At 42.3% G+C, this 19,411-nt stretch overlaps 1 protein-coding gene across 5 annotated transcripts in view; it reads right to left on the reverse strand.

Annotated features, from left to right (window-relative positions):
• JAK1 (Janus kinase 1) overlaps positions 1 to 2,717 on the reverse strand; it is a 342,069-nt gene extending 339,352 nt beyond the window's left edge. For 3 of the 5 annotated variants that reach the window (XR_012678452.1, XR_012678450.1, XM_075181825.1), the window contains exon 1: positions 2,569 to 2,683. The gene's annotated coding sequence lies outside the window, so the exon portion shown is untranslated. Of the gene's footprint in view, positions 1 to 2,568 lie in introns of all 5 variants that reach the window. The other 2 variants (XR_012678453.1, XR_012678451.1) reach the window with 2 other exon arrangements.
• Positions 2,718 to 19,411: the final 16,694 nt, after the last annotated feature.

The following is a 19,411-nucleotide window of genomic DNA, read 5'->3' on the forward strand; positions in this document are numbered from 1 at the left end:
CTCTCTGTACCCCCAACTCTCTCCAAAACCCCACCCCCTCTCTGTACCCCCAACTCTCTCCAAAACCCCACCCCCTCTCTGTACCCCCAACTCTCTCCAAAACCCCACCCCCTCTCTGTACCCCCAACTCTCTCCAAAACCCCACCCCCTCTCTGTACCACCAACTCTCTCCAAAACCCCACTCCCTCTCTGTACCCCCAGCTCTCTCCAAAACCCCACTCCCTCTCCCTCTCTGTACCCCCAACTCTCTCCAAAACCCCACCCCCTCTCTGTACCCCCAACTCTCTCCAAAACCCCACCCCCTCTCTGTACCCCCAGCTCTCCCCAAAACCCCACCCCCTCTCTGTACCCCCAACTCTCTCCAAAACCCCACCCCCTCTCTGTACCCCCAACTCTCTCCAAAACCCCACCCCCTCTCTGTACCCCCAACTCTCTCCAAAACCCCTCTCCCTCTCTGTACCCCCAACTCTCTCCAAAACCCCACTCCCTCTCCCTCTCTGTACCCCCAGCTCTCTCCAAAACCCCACTCCCTCTCCCTCTCTGTACCCCCAACTCTCTCCAAAACCCCACTCCCTCTCTGTACCCCCAGCTCTCTCCAAAACCCCACTCCCTCTCCGTACCCTCAACTCTCTCCTAAACCCTTCACTCCCTCTCTATACCCCCCACTCTCTCCAAAACCTCACTTCCTCTGTACCCCCAGCTCTCTCCAAAACCCCACTCCCTCTCTGTACCCCCAACTCTCTCCAAAACCCCACCCCCTCTCTGTACCCCCAACTCTCTCCAAAACCCCACCCCCTCTCTGTACCCCCAGCTCTCTCCAAAACCCCACCCCCTCTCTGTACCCCCAACTCTCTCCAAAACCCCACCCCCTCTCTGTACCCCCAACTCTCTCCAAAACCCCACTCCCTCTCCGTACCCCCAGCTCTCTCCAAAACCCCACTCCCTCTCCCTCTCTGTACCCCCAACTCTCTCCAAAACCCCACTCCCTCTCTGTACCCCCAGCTCTCTCCAAAACCCCACTCCCTCTCCGTACCCTCAACTCTCTCCTAAACCCTTCACTCCCTCTCTATACCCCCCACTCTCTCCAAAACCCCACTTCCTTTGTACCCCCAACTCTCTCTAAAACCCCACTTCCTCTGTACCCCCAGCTCTCTCCAAAACCCCACTCCCTCTCCCTCTCCGTACCCTCAACTCTCTCCAAAACCCCACCCCCTCTCTGTACCCCCAACTCTCTCCAAAACCCCACTCCCTCTCCCTCTCTGTACCCCCAGCTCTCTCCAAAACCCCACTTCCTCTCCCTCTCTGTACCCCCAACTCTCTCCAAAACCCCACTCCCTCTCTGTACCCCCAGCTCTCTCCAAAACCCCACTCCCTCTCTGTACCCCCAGCTCTCTACAAAACCCCACTCCCTCTCCGTACCCTCAACTCTCTCCTAAACCCTTCACTCCCTCTCTCTACCCCCCACTCTCTCCAAAACCCCACTTCCTTTGTACCCCCAACTCTCTCTAAAACCCCACTTCCTCTGTACCCCCAGCTCTCTCCAAAACCCCACTCCCTCTCCCTCTCTGTACCCCCAACTCTCTCCAAAACCCCACTACCTCTCTGTACCCCCAACTCTCTCCAAAACCCCACCCCCTCTCTGTACCCCCAACTCTCTCCAAAACCCCACCCCTCTCTGTACCCCCAACTCTCTCCAAAACCCCACCCCCTCTCTGTACCACCAACTCTCTCCAAAACCCCACCCCCTCTCTGTACCCCCAACTCTCTCCAAAACCCCACCCCCTCTCTGTACCCCCAACTCTCTCCAAAACCCCACCCCCTCTCTGTACCCCCAACTCTCTCCAAAACCCCACCCCCTCTCTGTACCCCCAACTCTCTCCAAAACCCCACCCCCTCTCTGTACCCCCAACTCTCTCCAAAACCCCACTCCCTTTCTGTACCCCCAACTCTCCAAAATCCCACTCCCTCTCTGTACCCCCAACTCTCTACTAAACCCCTTACTCACTCCCTGTACCCCCTACTAAACCCCTCACTCACTCTCTGTACCCCCACCACCATGCTAAACCCTTCACTCACTCTGTACCCCCAACTCTCTCCAAAACCCCACTCCCTCTCTGTATCCCCAATTTTCTCCTCAACCCCACTCCCTCTCTGTACCCCCAACTCTCTCCAAAACACCACTCCCTCTCTGTACCCCCACCACCATGCTAAGCCCCTCACTCACTCTCTGTACCCCCACCACCATGCTAAGCCCCTCACTCACTCTCTGTACCCCCACCACCATGCTAAGCCCCTCACTCACTCTCTGTACCCCCACCACCATGCTAAGCCCCTCACTCACTCTCTGTACCCCCACCACCATGCTAAGCCCCTCACTCACTCTCTGTACCCCCACCACCATGCTAAGCCCCTCACTCACTCTCTGTACCCCCACCACCATGCTAAGCCCCTCACTCACTCTCTGTACCCCCACCACCATTCTAAGCCCCTCACTCACTCTGTGCCCCCAACTGTCTGCTAACCCCTCACTCACTCCCTACCAGCCTCCCTCTGCCTTGCTCCCCTTACCTCTCTCCCCCTGCTGCAGCCTCTCTGCCCCGGGTCTCGGTCTCTCCCCGGTACCTGGTGTCGGTGATTCCGGTTCTTCGCTCTCTGTAACTTGTTTCTCTCTCTGCCAAGAGAAGCGCGCCCCCGCCTGACCCCGCCCCCTTCCTCTCACACGCGCGTCCCCGCGGCCACCTCTTCCTGTCACTTCTCTGTCAGATCCCGCAAGTCGCCGCTGTACCATCCCTTCCACTGCGCATGCGCGAAGCTGCCTTGGCGCCTTTCTTAAGGTGGATCTGGATAATTACAGCTACAATGTAACAGCGCGATCCTCGGGCATGGGAGTGCCCCGGAGAGGAAGGGGTCACACTAAACGTAATGAACAAAGTAATATACATACAGCATGGAATAAATGGGGAAGTCCTGAAAGAGAAAAGAAAAGTACATAAAATTAGCATTATATACAACTATAAAGTATACTAAGGTATAATCTGTTGCACATCTCTGAAAAGAAGGGAGATCTCAGTCTGTGTGGATCCAAATGATAGTGATAACACAATAAAGTTATATATATATATATATATATATATATATATATATATATATATATATATATAAAAAAAATCATATTTATTCCATTCCCACTAAAAAGAACAGAAAAGATAGTCCCGTGCTCTAAAACAAACAATATATAAATTACTGTGTGTCAGCATATACATAAATAGAAGAATTTTGTGCACAATATTGGGATAAGCTTGCTGCCACTAATGTATAATCTTTACATTTCATTTACTGCTGGACATCGCTTTATGCAGCGTTTACCAATATATATCCCATATTCCTTCTCCTACATGCCAGGCCCCTTTATTCCCTTCCCATCAACATATAACTTCTTTAGTCCACTAAATTCAATTTATTTTATTATATATTGTCAATTATCTGTAGAGAATGTCTCCTTTATTCAGTTTCTCATAATATATATATATATATATATATAAATAATGTTCTTACTATTTCCTGTAATTTATTCAATTTCCACTAACATGTACCCTCTTCCTTCTACTTCCCGCAAGATCCACCCCCTAGTATAAATATTGTGTGTACAATTCCTGTATTTTATTCCAGGAACACAGGACATGTTGATTAGATTCCCTAAAGCATAGGTCCCCTTTTCTGTTTTCACCAACATATACCTTGTTTATTACACTTCGTGCAGCGTATACCCCTTTACTATCTATATATATATATATATATATATATATATATATATATATATATATATATATATATATATATATATATATATATATATATATATCTATCTATATCTATATATAAAATTAAATTTCCTGTTTTGTTCAATTTACACTAACATATAACCTGTTTAGTCCACAATCTGCAGGACTATATAGTATACTACGGCATAATCTGTATATTAGATTTACAACACTAAAATGAAGAATGGAAATCTTACCTCATCATAAAATGTATTATATATATATATATACACACACACACACACAATTGGAAATACTATTATTTTGAAAGATAATCAATATCTCTTTTTGTCCCATGTGCTATTGATAAGTGAGGTACCGTAAGTGACAAATACATAAAATAATGAAGTATAGAGCTCCTGCTTTTCTGTGGTCATGCAACACTGAAATGATTTTATGTATATGTTTATATTAAGCACTCAGGAGGCTTTTCCGCCCTCTTGTGTGATTTTGTTTTTAGAATACAATGTGGATGTTTTTTTTCGGTGCCACAGAATCATTTGGTGCTTTGTAAACATAAGAATATTATTATTAATAATATTACTGTATACAACTTTATGAAAGAAATGTTGCAGTGCATAATGGACAGAAATCTGAAATAAATATAAAATGTTTACACCTAGCTAGTACTCAGTGTGTACAGTATGTTAATGATGTTGCCTCATGCATTTGTAAAATTGCCGCTGTGTATCTTGACCATAGCATGAGATATTACCCATTGCTGTGTGTGTTGATACTGTGTGTCTAAATTATCATTCTGAAGACATCAGATTGTTAATCTGGAAACAAAAAAATATCTTTATGTGCAGCTGCCTTAGACTCTAGACTCAAGGTGATGGGCAAGTGAAGTCCTAGGGGCCAGCTTTGGCCCTCCGAGACTTCACCTGCAGCCCCCAGCTCCTTCCTGTTTTACTGCCATATCTATTTGTTAAAATACCTGGTAATATGTTACTACAGATAGGTGTCTCTTTCTCTGATTAAATTTACTGTTTTATATCACTACAAGTTGATCAGTCCTCGCTCCCCCCCCCCCTCCTCCCAGATAGATTCAAGGTACACTGCAGTCTGTAAAATAGAACTCATCCCGGTTATTGGTAAACAGTAAAACATATATAAAACTAGGCAGATTTTTAAAACGCTTAAAAGCATAAGGAGCAGGTTACTCATATTAGGTGGTACTTTTAAAATATTTACACTCCTTTAAGAGGTACTTAGTATAAGCGAACACACTTTAATTGGTACTTGGCAGACATTTAGCATCACACAGGAGTACGTGTTTAAAAAAAAATGAGGTTGAGAAAGCCTGGTCTAAACAAACAATCAAAAGTCCATGATATAGAACAAACAGATAAAAATGCAAAGCATAGCATGTCAGTTATTCCCCGACTATTCAGAAATATGTGTACAGAATTTTAGCATAGAAACCACTCTGAACTGAAAACACAGAGACATAATAGGTAGGCTGCACTGCTCAAGCACCGGACCCACACATGCTCTTAATATGCATCGCCAAGCCTTTTACCAAACTCCACCACATTCTGCTAAGGGGCCCAGAATTGCAGCGTTCCTCTCCTGTCTATGTAGCACTGTTACAGTGTTCAATATTTCTTTAATGAGGTGCATACAGTCAGAGCATTAAGGATTTAGGTCGCCCTAGGCAGATACGCTCATAGCGCTCCACGCCAGGGTGACACGCGGTAGGTAAAAAACAACCTTGTCCTTAATTTAAAATCCACTTGCTTCACACACCAATGTTTATGTTCCCATGTTGTACCAAACTCAACTTCACATGGCTTTTTAAAAGGGTCACGGCAATATGTGTCACTCATTTCGTTGTTTTAAAATCAGAATTGTTTAGCAAGATGGAGTCATGAATGAGCACTCAGAGAGCGTTTGCCCAAGGATGACTCATTGTCGTCTGCCTTTACCATGGGAATATGTCAAGATTAAACCTTACTACATTTTTATTTAATGTTTTTGGAGAACAACTATTCTTTAGTGAACGAATTCACTAATTTGTACAAATCATTTCTGTTACCTAGGAGACCACAAGACTATCACCTTCGACACAAGGCATGACAGTACCCTTGCATTATGCCACAAGAGCTCCAATTACAATGTATTTTAACATGAATAATTTGTCAGCATAATGTCCCTTTAAAAATTACGATTCTTTGTTTTTTTGCTTAATGTCATAAAAAAAAAAAGAAGAAATGTTGACGAGGTTGAGTGCAATCAGAAAAAGGACACAAGGCCGACTCTTTTGTAGAAAACATATTGTTCCTCTTCGGGGCTGAGTACCTCGTACTCTGTGTTCTATACAAACCGCGACAGGAAGGATGTTGCTATGGTAAAAAGGTAAAGTGATGTTCTCTGTGTAAGAAAAGATTCACCTTCTGTTACAATGTATTTCTTTACTGCACTCAGGTCTACATAGAAACGTCAGGCTAACTAGTCTTATTTCTGTCTAAAAAAGATATATCAAGAGACCAATAGCTATAATTAGAAATATATCATGATAAATGTTTCATTTTAGACTGAACTTAAAATCACACAAATGTTGTCTTGTATAAGGAGCAGGTTACAATCAAGTATTAAACACTGCAGAACTTTCAGGTACATAATAATTATCTATTTTATTTATTAACCGTCATTTATATAGCACCTAACAGGCACTATGTGAGCACTACAACCAGCAGTGTGTATTACACCACTGACCACCAATCTGACCAGCCCTGGCAGGTGTGGGCAATAACCTCCAACATTTTTCAATATTATTGCAAAAACTATTTTTTTTGCAGTAATATTTTCCCCGGCCGGTGGCTTCTTAATGCTGGGGACATTTTCTTGCGAGAACGCTGCTTCCTACCACACAGACACACACACTAGGGTTAATTTTGTCAGAAAGCAATTTGTTGTTGGAGTGTGGAAGGAAAATGAAGCAGCGATAAGTAACCCAGGCTTTTTTCTTTGCACTTATCACCAATTTGGAACTGGAAAACTTGTAAGATTGTGCGTAATTTAGGGGGTTGATTTATCAAAAGTTCTAAAAAGTAAAAGTGGAAGTGTTGCCCAATCAGATTATAGTTATCATTTATCTAGTACATTCTAGAACATTGACAGCTAGAATCTGATTGGTTTGTAGGGGCACCACCTCCACTTTTCCCTTTTAGATGATTTGATAAATCTACTCCTTAGTCATCATGTAGTTTTGGATTATGTCATCAGCCTGATTTGGGTATTAATTATTCTAGTGAGTAATTCGTTGATTAATATCAAGCCCAGTAAAGATGGAGTCTTGTGGCACAGATCTTGTGCTGTCTCTTATATCAGATAACCGCTTACTATTAAGGATTAATAAGGGGCAAGTGGGCAACTGCCCGCTGAACCATTACTGTTTTAGGAAATAGTTGTAGCCATGATTATCCCATATCTTCAAAAACGGGCAGCATGGTGGCTCAGTGGTTAGCACTACTGCCTCACAGTGCTGGGGTCATGAGTTCAATTCCCGACCATGGCCTTATCTGTGTGGAGTTTGTATGTTCTGCCTGTGTTTGTGTGGGTTTCCTCCGGGTGCTCCGGTTTCCTCCCACACTCCAAAAACACACTGGTAGGTTAATTGGCTGGTATCAAAATTGACCCTATTCTCTCTCTCTCTCTCTCTGTCTGTGTGTGTGTTGGGGAATTTAGACTGTAAGCTCCAATGGGGCAGGGACTGATGTGAGTGAGTTCTCTGTACAGCGCTGCGGAATCAGTAACGCTATATAAATAAATGGTGATGATGATGCTGATTCCCCACTGAAAACAGGACGCATTAGACCACAGCTAGATCTGATTAGATGTCTCAAAACCACACCCCTCTCCCAGTTGACCACACCCAGTGGTTCAGATTCCCGCAGGACAGACCCGATTTGTGTCACCTTATAATTTTGGAGGCATGTCCCCCACTCCACAAAAAAAATTTGGGCGGATCAAGTGGGGGTAGTCATATTTTGTTCCACTTTTTTTAATGCTGAAATGTTGAGAGCTAATGAATGTTGCAAAGTTTGCAATACTGGAGCGTGGCAGGCAGCAAACAATACTGTAAGTTTCATAATGAGTTAAGAGATAGGAGATAAGATTACAACATCTGTACGTCAATGCTGAATTGGTCTTTTATTGTTTTTCCTCGATGTTTCATAAACAAAAGGTTGAAGATCATTTGTGTCAAAGTTCATTACTGAAACAGAACAGTGTATTTTGGCAACCCTGCTATATAAACATTTCTGTGGTCTAAAAATATATTTATTCCCTTTCAGTGTTAATGTCCTCTCCAGATTCCACAATGAGCGTATTTTGTTTGGAGGAATTGTGACATTTAAAATGGGCAATCAAAGCACCTAGCCCCCTCAAACATCCTTGTGTACCCCTAAAAAAACACACCAACACAAATATTCCAAAGTATTCATAAATACAGATTTACTAAATTTCCAAAATCTTCGGAATTGGGCCATTTCAGTAGTCAAATCGATTTGCGAACCAAATGGCATTAAGGTAATTCAAAAATTATTATTTTGTAAGTGTAATTGCTAAAAATTGTAGTCTAAAATCTCTTTTCTTGGGTTGACCACCCTAACACTCATCTTACAAACAATCCCTACTTCTGGCAGGGATCAGCAGCACGATTTTGAACAGAGAAGGGGACATTGATTACAGGACATTGTGTGATTGGTTGTGAGCTGAACATGAAAATAAAGTTTTGTGTTATTTGCATATTATATACTAGAATAAATATTAACTTGCACAGGGAGTATGAATAGATGGTAAGAATGGCATTTAACATGCATAAAAAGTGGAATTATTGTGCAGATGAGCAATTCTGAAAAGTAGGTACATTTCCAGGGACAATTCTTTGAAACCTGAGACTGTCCCTGGACATTAGGGGCAGCTGGTAACTTCACTAATACTGTCTATTTGGGAGTTATTTTGCATTGCCCAAGACTGGATTAGCCCCAAAGTCTGAGATATCAGCAGAACACAGTTCTTACAAATCATTCAGAATTATTTTCCTTTTTTGTGTCCATTGTAGGGAACAGAGTGTAGTAGGTACCTAAAACAGTGAATGAGTGACATAATGTCAATCAGTGTCTTGATGGTCACTGAGCACCGGACGGACATGTTTGTAATGGGCAGGGAGAGTAATGCTGGGCTATGGTGTCACACTGTAAAAAAGGAAAAGGCGCAGAGGGGGTGGGCAAGAGCTGGCGCTTGAAGGGGCAGGAGGAACCTAGGCCATCCAGAACTCACGCACCAGCCCTGGGCATAGCTTCCTGATTTGGGCCACGCCCTGAACCCCAGGGTCACACCCTCTAATGAACTAGACCAAGGAAATCAGGGTCCAAATTGTCCAAAGACCCCATCCTCTGTGACATTAATTAATATACTATTGGGCTGTGTATTGATGTGGTGCCGAATCTTTATCAGCTAATTGAACTAGAGTGTAAGCTTTCTTGACTACTACTGTCTGTGTTCAGGGGTGTGGTTATAACGGGGCAGGAGGTATTTTGTGGGAGGAGGGGATGAAAACTTAATTTAAAAAGGGTGGTTTCTGCCTTTTAGATTACTTATTTTATTGTCCTCCTGCAACATTTACTTAATATACTGTTATACATTTCTAGTGCTTTTCAGCCATGTAATTATACAATCAGGGAAATGTGTTTTAGTAGCTCTGGGATAGGACGCAGTTCTGCGCTGCAACAATTGTATCCAGACGGCCTCTTTGTGTCCTATCGTGGTGCATCAAAAATAATCTACTGTGTCTGATGTTAAGCTGGGTACACACTACAGAAATTTCGACCAACTTTTTATGCGGACACTTTTACATGCGATCGATGTTCCGATCGCTCGTTCCATGGACTGCATACACACTAGCCTTGTTTAGGACGATAAAGGGAAGAGCGGACGTCCCTTTAGCGACTTTTTACAGCCATGTTGTCGTGAGCAATGACTGTAATTTCATACTCACTGTTGTGGATCGGTCGGCAGTTTATACACACTACACAACGTAAACGAGATTGGAACGAAAATATTAAACGGTACGACCAACCAAATGAGGCGACAATCGTCCATATGGGCAGACTTTCGTCCATCGTGTCACTGCACACACTGACCCGACTTTTGAACGAGAGGTCGTATGTCGGCTGATTTAGCCGATTATTGGATGAAAACTGTGTAGTGTGTACCCAGCTTTATAGATACATCGATGATAAGTGTATGAGGAAGCTATAAAGATAAAGCAATGTATTTAGAAATAGATGCAGGTAAGACATGTACAAGTAAACAAAATAAAGTCATTTGAAGGTGGAAACCTCTTTAAAAACTAATTGTATTTGATTAAAAAGGCTAAACTGGTAGCGTCTGTCATTTTTGTAATATGACATTTAGTATTCCCATCCCAGTGGCGCACGCAGGGGGGGTTTCTGAGTCTCCAGAAACCCCCCCTGCGATAACCAACTGGCCGCTATAGCTGCACAGTCCTATACAGCAGCCGCGGCGCTGTCAAAGAAGCGTCCGCGGCGGTGCTGTAGTGTATACAGCACCGCCGCGGACGCTTCTTAGACAGCGCCGCGGCTGCTGTATAGGACAGCGCTGAAGAAACGGAGCGCAGCAGCTCTCGCGGTGGGTTTTTTTGGGGGTCGGGGGGGGGAAACCCCCCCCCCCCCTCCCCCGACAATCCTCCGTTCACCCCTGCATCCAGGCTTCCATCTCTCGGTCATATCTGGCAGTACATAGACATGTATGGACAATTCTGAACACAGTGCATGTGTGGAGAGATCACATGATACCTCCCTGTCACACAACGCATGTGTGGAGGGATCACATGATACCTCCCTGTCGCACAGTGCATGTGTGGAGAGATCACATGATCCGTGTAGTAGTTTTTCCAAACTGCTGTTCCTGTTTTGCTTTTTTCATAAATATAAGAAATAGTTCAATCTTTATCAATGCGTTAAGAATTGAAAACTATTTTTCATTTTATGCGGTGGTTTATAAATGTGCCCCTGACTCTAAAAAGACGGACACTGCCCCTGGCCAGGTGGTAAACACCCTGATAACACCCTGATAAACCCATATTAGGAGAACATTGGGGTCTTACTGAAATGTCACAGTTATACAAAGGATCATAAAACATTTAAATATGAGCAAAGAGCCCCCAAAATGTCCCCCCCCCCCACCACACTGATCACTGGCCGCTCTGCCACAAATTATTGCTGAAAGAGAATAGTGTGGGGCAAGAAAGCAGATCAACTAGACTCATACTGCAAACGTTTATAGATCGTGTGGGAGGGGGACACGGTGACACCATTGTATCCCTTCCTTAGAAACGAGTCATTAAGCCCCACTGCAGCCAGGAGGGTGCCTCCCGGAAACCGTGAACCTCCTGGAAATTCCAGGAGAGTATGCAAGTATGAGTGCAGTCTTCTGAGACTCCCAAGATAAAATAAACAAATCAAATCACCACCCTGTTTCTCCCCCACATAATTCTGCTTTTAGTATATTTATAAAAATATTTCCCCCTATTGTGCTTATTGCTTCCCTATCTATTACAGTAAAAATAAACGGATAAACTTCAATATACTGCCAAGATAAATCCCTAACTCCCCCCTTCCCCTGCACATAAATATACAAAATGTGCTTGGATAGAGTAAACCGTACGGGGGTAGAATTATCAAACCTTCTAAAAAAACAAAAAAAACAAAAACAAAGGAAAAGTGGAAGTGTTGCCCATAGCAACCAGATTCTAGCTATCATGTATCTAGTACATTCTATAAAATGATAGCTGGAATCTGGTTGCTATGGGCAACACTTCCACTTTTCCTTTTTAGAGCGTTTGATAACTCTATCCTGTAAAGTATTGCAAAGACGTGAAAATCAGCCGGGAAATTGAGGTACAAAACACCTCTAGTCATTAAAGGGTTAAGATGCTAGTTATGAATTAAATTCGGACTATAATTTATTGGCTTGTGCATTTTCCCCTGCAGCCTTCCCAAACATGGAGTAGATGATCTTTTCGGCTTTCTTCTGTGCTTGATTGCCATGTATTTTATATCATCAGGCGGAACTCTTGCGTTGCCCGGGGATACGACACACCACTGCTCTCTGCATACAGCTGTAGCACAGGAGATCTGTGTCGTATCCCACGGCAACAGAAACAAAAGACTGCACACAATGATATAAAGGCATTTCTGGAAGGCACAGAAGGAAGCTTTAAATAAACTTAGGAAATAGCTTTAAATGTTTTAACCACACCTTGAGGTAAGAAGATTGTCAGAGTAACCAGAGTACTCTCATTTTAGCAGGCAGAAAACTCACTACAATCATTCTTCTGTAAACTGAACTTTTCTACTTTATTTTTGGATGATTTGGTTAAACACATCAAATTTGTAAGGCTGACCCCTATGAATAAACAGGCTTTCATTCTTATTTTCTCTAGCTATTCACCAAAACACACAGAAATATATTTATTTAGCAAAGGCAAACTGCAAGGATAGCAGAATCAATAAAGCTCAAGGGGACAGTGCAGACGCCACCTAGTGGCCACAATGTCATGAAACATTGGAGGATATTTGCTTGGCATTATCTAGCAAATTAGACAATGAGTCAAAAACACTTTTAGTGGATTTTTAGTAGTTATAGATCGGCAGAGTGTATTTTCTTTTCCTTTAAATTATATTTATTGACACAGGAGGTGGTCGTTTTTTGGGCTGAACCAATATTACAGCATACTTGGCCTCCCTTGAAAGAGAGAAGAACAAAGTTGTCAACTGGCAAGTGAGGGGCAGGGGGCGCAATCCGTGCAGAGAGAACTGCTGGAAATTCCTTAATCTCATCCTAGGGGCTAAGTATGTATTACAGTCACCAGCCAGCAGTTCACTAGACTCAGTGATTTTCAGTCTAATTATAGTAAATCGATAGATTGGAATATTGGTTCAGTCCACAAAATATCTGCCCCCTGTGTGGTGCCTCTGTCACTAGTTTCAACTGAATTTATCAGCTGCAATATTGGTATAGCCCTTAAGATGGCTGCCTCCTGTGTAGACAAAAAAAAGCACTTTAAGTCAACATGTCCATGGTCTATTCCTTGTCTTGTTACATATTGTGCCAGTATCTAACACAGTAATTTGGTTACTTATAGACTGACCAGAGACACATAAGTTTTTTTCTTTGCAGCACATACGACAGGAGTTTCTGCTCACAGAAGCGGCAGTATTATCTGTCTGATGTCTCACGTACAGACAGTGTGAGCTCACAACTTGTTTCAGGAAATCGTTCTCTGTTGCTTGGAACAAGGATTCAACGAACCACCTCCCCCAAGCTATGATTTAAGGTGGATCTACTGTAACATCCCAGTTATCACTGACCAGAACTACACCAAAGAGGTCTCTGGACAAAACGGATTATTCCCCAGATGTTGCCAACTAGACCACAATATGTTCATTATGTTTTAGGCCATCTTGCTTTAACGTACAGTAGTTATGTTCGACTTGCATTTATGCATGTAATGTAAAATGCACTTTTGTGTGACTTAATTATATTTGTACCTTGTGTGACAGAAGCACTGATAAAGTGGCAAATGTCAGGTATATATGTCCCAGGGTGTCTCTCTTATATGCGTTTAACTCCAGGGTGAATGCATGTATTTGGGAAAAAGCTTCCCACAGCCTGTCTTCAGTTGTAGGTTAAGAGTTCCTGGGGTATAAATAGAGAGAGAAGGGCGGGCTCCATTTATAATGCTAATTTCCGATTTTCAAACCAGCTAGCAAGTGCTGGTAATCAGAAGTTGCACCTGCAGGTTGCAGATAAAAAGCTGCTAGGCAGTTTCCTCCCTGTCTCTCGTTACCTGGGGAGGAGGGCTGATGCTGAGAGATACTGCAATGTATGACTAGTAAGTGCTGTTATTTTTGTATGTGTGTGGGACACAAGGTCCTTCACCTGAGAAAGGGAGTTCCTGTGCACTAGTTAGAAGTCAGACAGGCGAGGATTTTGTTTCTGTTTATTTTTTATGCCTGGTGATCAAAACTAGTCAAGGCTAAACCAAAAACACTGCACTAGTGTGATTTCTGTGGCTGAAGTGTGTGAAGTGCAGCCATCTAACCCCAGGAGACGGTAACCCAGATACTAGTTTATGACACCTGATTATTATGTGTAATATATCACTTTCATTTCATTTCTACGCAACCCAAAACTTAAAATGAAGTTTTGGGTGGCGTTCACTAATTTCTAATAAAATACAATGATCTGCAGGACTTACCTAGGGTGTGGTGTTCCACCGATCTAGCAGGTTCCCCCAATGGTCCAGCTCTGCTCTCCTCTGCGCTGTTAAGGCTCAGTGACTTTGTTGAAGCCCCTTCCATGCAGTTCCCTCTTACATGGGTAAATCAGGGGGGGGGGGGGGGGGGGGAGCACTGGCAACTCCAATTTCCATTTCAAAACAGAACAGCAATGTTAGCTGAGAGAACGGCGGCGCTGGATTCTTCAATGTACCCTAGGTAATTAAACTTTATCACAATTTGGTCGACTCCACCCAAAACTACATTTTAAGTGTGGAAATTCCACCATTTCTTTCCAATCCCGAACTGTCAGCATTTGAATACATTCTACCGGGAACATTGTAATTATGCAGAAACATCTGTATACATCACATTAGACTACAGCCTCCATTTTGACAAAATTGCACCAATTCAATATATCTTTAAAGTGTTTGCCCCGTTTTGGACAAACTCCTCTCTTGCCCTCCGGTCCCGAATGATTCTAACCCCAATTGCATTTTCAATACATTTAAATCTCTTCTCAAACCTTCCTCCCCAAACCCTCCAACATTACCCAAGATATTGCTTCCTGCTTCAATGACACGACTGTTCAAATCCGACATAAAATGGTATCACCTTCCTCGACAAATTTATCTATCCTCTCCAGAACTCTCACTATCTGCGTTGGCCACGTTACTGTCTGTCTTTCTGCCATTTCATCTTGGATGTCCTCTCGGCAACTCAAACTTTCAAAAAACAGAGCTGATAATATTCCCACCCGCCAACAGTAGTTACATACTCAACATTTCTATTTCTGTTGACATGACAATAAATCCTACCCTTCAAGCTGCCTTGGCATGATGCTTGACTCAGAACTATCCTTTGCTCCCATCTAATCTATACCTAAATCCTGTTATATACATCTAAAAAAACATTACTAGAATAAGCACATATCTCGCACAAGACACTGCGAAATCCTTAATTCATGCACTCATCATCTCCCGCATTGACTATTGCAATTCTCTCCTTACTGGTCTTCCTCCAATCTGACTCTCATCCCTACAATCTTTTTTGTACGCAGCGGCTAGATTGATTTTCCTTGCAGATTGTTCTTTCTCTGCTGAGCCACTCTGTCAGTCTCTACACTGGTTGCCTGTTTTATACAGAATGCAATATAAAAATACTTCTACTAACATACAAGCCCATCAAGAAAATGAACCAGCATACATCTTCTTACTTGTCTCAAAATATCTCCCAACTCAACACCTCCGTTCTGGACATGATCTGCGTCTCTCTTCCACTCTCATCACTTCCTCCCATTCTCGGTTACAGGACTTTTTTCGGGCTGCACCCACTTTGTGGAATTCCCTCCCTCGCACACTAAGATTTTCCTCTGGTCCACAAACTTTCAAGTGTTCTCCGACAACTCACCTCTTCAGATAAGCTTATAATATTCCTCTACCACCCTCTTACACATCCTAGGTTACCCTATTACCACCCTCTACACAGCTAACACAACAACCCTCTGACCAACATTGCTGTGTGACTAATCATACAGCCCACTAAGCACTTTCTAACTTTGCAATCTGTATGGACCAATATGCAACATGTAGCACTTACCCTCATGTATCAAACTCCCACTGTCCCATAGATTGTAAGCTTGCGAGCAGGGCCCTCTCACCTCTCTGTTTATATTACCCAGTATTCTTTTAATACCGTGATGTTCCCAATTGTAAAGTGCTATGGAATATGCTGGCGCTATATAAATGTTAATATGTGTGCATATGTGTGCGGCTTGTTCTCTGGGCACATGCAGTGCAAATTTGCCGATTTTACGCTATGCAAGTAGGAATACATCTAACCCCACACCGCGCCCTTAGCATCTAACAAGCAATGATATCAAGAGTGGGATTTAACCACAATCTGTTCCAGGTAGCGTAGTAACTTGTTCTGCTTGCTGTGTATGCATTCCATGTACAGCATTTGCAATAGCTAAATTACTTTCAAATATAAATATCTCAAAGAATGTTTACTTAGATTAACCCCTTCAATGCTAATAATTATGATATAAATCCGAGTCTCGCCAGGAATGATGAAGATGATTTTTTTCTTTCCATCCTGGCATTTGAAAGAGAAACCTTAAATACTAGCTTAAAAAGAGTACTTCGTAATTGATTTTCAGTGGTATTATTATTATCATTTATTTGTTAGGCGCCACAAGGTATCCGCAGCGCCGCACACAGTAATAACTGTAGACTATACAGAGTGAAACCATACAGAACAATGAACAAAAAGTACCAATACTTCAGAAACTCCGGCTAGTCATATGCAGTAAAGACGGAGCGGAAGAACAGGTATGGAGACAGGAGGGGATATATATATATATATATATATATATATATATATATATATATATATATATATATATATATATATATATATATACATACACATACAAAAAACAATTATACCAGGCAGATATATTGTTGTAAATCTGTCAAGGGTTCCATAAAGAACAGAAGGTAGATATGATTTTACAATCCACCTATTAGTATTAGACCAGAAGTCTATTGAATACTTATTAACTATTACTAATTGCCATGGATAGTATTATTTAGTCTTTTAGCCTTTCATGTCTAGATGTATTTAATACATTAATGACCAGGCTAAATTTCACAATAAGGAGGTGCGCTGTTTTCACCAGTAATAACTTTGATTACGTCATCTGCCCAGATTAATTTATACTCGTTTCATACTTGCCAACTCTCCCGGAATGTCCTGAAGACTCCCGGATTTGGGGTGGGTCTCCCGGGAGTGTATGGCAGTCTCCCGCATCTGCCTACTTCCTAGTGAAGTGGGCACAATTAGGGCCAAAAAGAAGTGCGGCATTTGGCCCCGCCCCTCTGCTGTAAAAATTCCGCATCTGCGTCGTTACGTCTCAGGGGCGTCTCAAAATGACGGAATTTTCGGGTCCCCGCCCCCTGCACGTCCACCTCCCCCTGCAGCTCTCAGACGCCAACTAGAAGTTGGCAAGTATGACTTATTTTTTGGGGACTATTTGGTCTTCTCTTTTTGTAGCATAGTTGTGTAATTTAGTTTATATCCACTTTATAGGGAAAAGCAGCCAAAATGGGAAAATCTGCAACACAGTGCATCACTTTAGATGACTATCAGATTGGTGTCTATGTACCCTCCTGCATCTCTTACTAAATACATCTGTCTGGTTTCCTTCTTTGCTTTTCAGTTATTCATTTGATATAAATCACAGCAATTTATTTTTTTGCTGCCCTTGGATACCACGCGGAACTATCTGCAATGGATACAATTGTATCCAGAAAGGCGCTCTGTCATATCCAAGGGCAACTAAAATAGACTAACGACAGTTCTCAAAAGCAAAACAACAGGAAAACTAGACAGATAAAGCAATGTAGTTAGTAAAAGTTCCCAGAGGGCATGTACAAACCAATTACATAACTTGATCTGAAGGAGACAAATTAAAAAAAACAAAACAAAAAACAAAACATAACATAATTGTCCGGGAAAAGTAGACACCATCAATCATCCTGCTCTTTATGACAATGTTATTGTCTGTATAATTTATTTTGCAGATAGCACAGTATCAGTTCTCTTCACGTAAGCTGTTCTAATACATTTATAGCCAGGACCTGGGGAGGGTGAGTCACACCATTACCTAATAAACGAAAACTTACCCCCGGGCACTCTCGGGCTATATGCTAAAAAAAGACCAATGTTGAATGTATTTGTTAAACTCAGTCCTTGTGCATTTTTTAACCTATGGTAACCTCCAACCCTATTTTATCTTTAGTTCTTAGTAAGGATATCCTAAGGTCTATCCCATGCATGTTTAAATTGCTCTATTGTATTAACCTCTACCACCTCTGATGGGAGGCTATTGCACTTATCCACTACCCTATCACTGTTAGTGGTCCCCGAGGACCAGACCTCAGTATCACTGCTCCAATCCACTGCTCAGACAGGTGCTTACCACGGTGCTCTATAACTATATACTGGATGTCATTCTCTGTATCTAATTTTATTTGTATGCATGCACAACAGCACATTACCACTTCTCTTAATGTGCATGCTGTGTGCAATGTTCAGTATGTATTCCAATCTACCTCGTGTGGAGAGGAGTTGAATCTCTGCAGTACAATAACAGTATAATCACCATAAAGCGATCAGGTTTCATGACTGTCAAACTCAGAAACAGCAAGTATAGGTTTAAACGAGTTAAGGAATTCCCACACAGCATGAAGAGCAGATTAGTTATTCGTTTTCTCAGAACATCCTGATTAAAAAAAAAAAAAAAACAACACACAAGAGGCCTAACCACAAAACTCAGAAGGTCTGAGACCAGAGACAATAGCCAAAGTGCACATTTCCGCTTCTGTAACAAGTGGACGTATTTTGAAATGCCACCGGGTGGGCTCTAGGACCCTACGGTCAGGGCATGCTGTGGGCAGGGCCTGCTTTCAGAGAAAATCTGCAGGAAGACGTAATTGCCAGAAAATTGCATGTGGGCTGGGAAATGCGTTATTTACCGAAAGTGGAATACTCATGGCTCCTTTACAGCCTAATAGCCTGGAATTCCCATAACATATTGATTTAACTGGAATTAATAGATCACATTGCAAGTGTAACAACCTGCTGTAAAGTCAATAGTGCATATTACATTAAAGAATAGGTCAAAATCCATGTAAACTATTTTTTTTATTTTTTTTTAATATACTGTTAAATGAGCTGTATCGGGTCTGTGTGCTGAAACACAGCTAAGTACTGTGGTGCTGACTGTCTATGGCAAAGCAGGAAATGGCTTTTCAGCAGAAACAGATTGCGAAGTAACACTCGTGACTAATTCCTCAAAATTGTAAAATGTGTATTTGGCCAGTTGGGTAAATATCATATTAAACACACAGGAAGAATATAGATATACATGTACGTAAAATAAAAAAAAAAATTTTTTTTTTTACAATTTCAAAACGAAAATATACTATGCACCCTTAGTGCTCTCCCTATAACAGCATCAAATCTTTCATATATATTGATCTTATCTCTTAAGCTACGTTCACACTGGCATTTGAAATGTATTTTAAGGCACGACCAGAGCCGTAACTTAGAATTCTAGCGCCTGGGGTGAGAAAGACAAATGCCGCCCCCCTAGCACTCAATCTTAACCAAATTAACCTAAAATATTCTTAAATTGCGCCCCCCTTCAGAGTTGCGCTCTGGGCGATCGCCCCTTTCACACAGCCCTAGTTACGGCCCTGGGCACGACTAAAC

Source organism: Mixophyes fleayi, chromosome 8, assembly GCF_038048845.1.
Source record: "Mixophyes fleayi isolate aMixFle1 chromosome 8, aMixFle1.hap1, whole genome shotgun sequence".
Lineage (NCBI taxonomy): Eukaryota > Metazoa > Chordata > Amphibia > Anura > Limnodynastidae > Mixophyes > Mixophyes fleayi.